Source organism: Myotis brandtii, unplaced genomic scaffold, assembly GCF_000412655.1.
Source record: "Myotis brandtii unplaced genomic scaffold, ASM41265v1 scaffold64, whole genome shotgun sequence".
Classification (NCBI taxonomy): domain Eukaryota; kingdom Metazoa; phylum Chordata; class Mammalia; order Chiroptera; family Vespertilionidae; genus Myotis; species Myotis brandtii.
The window spans coordinates 1,190,655-1,191,699 of record NW_005370460.1 but is presented as its reverse complement, the minus strand read 5'-3'; positions in this window follow the sequence as shown (position 1 = coordinate 1,191,699).

Here is a 1,045-nt window from a genome sequence, read left to right as displayed (position 1 = left end):
GCCGGTCTAGGCGCTGGCGTGTGGCACTGCCCCCTGCTGGTCCCTCCTCTGACCTGAGCACCGGGCTGAGGGCCCCTTCACCGCCACGCCCGCCCACTCCGCCTCCTCTAAGAAGTCCTCTTGGGGTGACTGATGTGGAAACAGGCAAGAATCGCCGGTTTTCAAACACGGGACTGTGGGCCGCAGCCGTCCGCCGGTACAGGACGGAGTGGGCGCTCTGCAGCCTCCGGCCGTCCTCTGGGTGATGTCCGTCCCCCACCCCCGTGGCCTCCTCTGGGCGATGTCCGTCCCTCACCCCCGTGGCCTCTGGGAGATGTCCGTCCCCCACCCCCGTGGCCTCCTCTGGACAGTCCGTCCCCCACTGAAGTGTCCATCTTATATAAAAACTGCTGTTTGAAATTTTAACCCTGATAGTATGGCTTCTGTCTTAAATAATAAGGAAAGTAAGACTACTCCCATTCCAGAGGCCGTAAACTATGCCCCAGACAGAGCTGTCAGTGCGGACACCAGGCCAGGCCTTGAGATATGGTCTCATGGCCCCTTCCCAGCATGCAGGCCGTCTTTCTCAGAAGGCCCGGAAGTCTCATTCCAAATTTGGGAGACAAAGGACTGGAAAAAGTATAAATAAAGAGTTTCCTCCATATTGGGGGCCCAGAATTTGAAAGACACATTTTTCTCTGGGCCTGCACAGAATTTAATAATAAAATGTAACTCCTGAAGTCGGCACTGCAGTTCAGCCCTTGCTTCGGCAGGGTGCTGTAACTGTAGTCGCTGGCCAGCTTAATAAAGGCTCCTAAATCTTGATCTGAGTCCCTGGTGGTGGTCTCCGCGGGTCGCCCCATTACACCACCCGGGTGGCCGTCGCTGGGAGAACGTGTCCACCTTCGGCAGAACAGTGCAGCGTGAACATACCCTCCAGGGCAGGCAGGAGGCGCTGTTTGGGTGGTTCCGTCCAAATCTGTTTCAGAGCCGGGTGAGCATTCCGGTTGTTCAGTTGTTGTTGCTGTTTGTGTGTGTGTGTGGCGGGGGGGGAAGCCAGGACAAA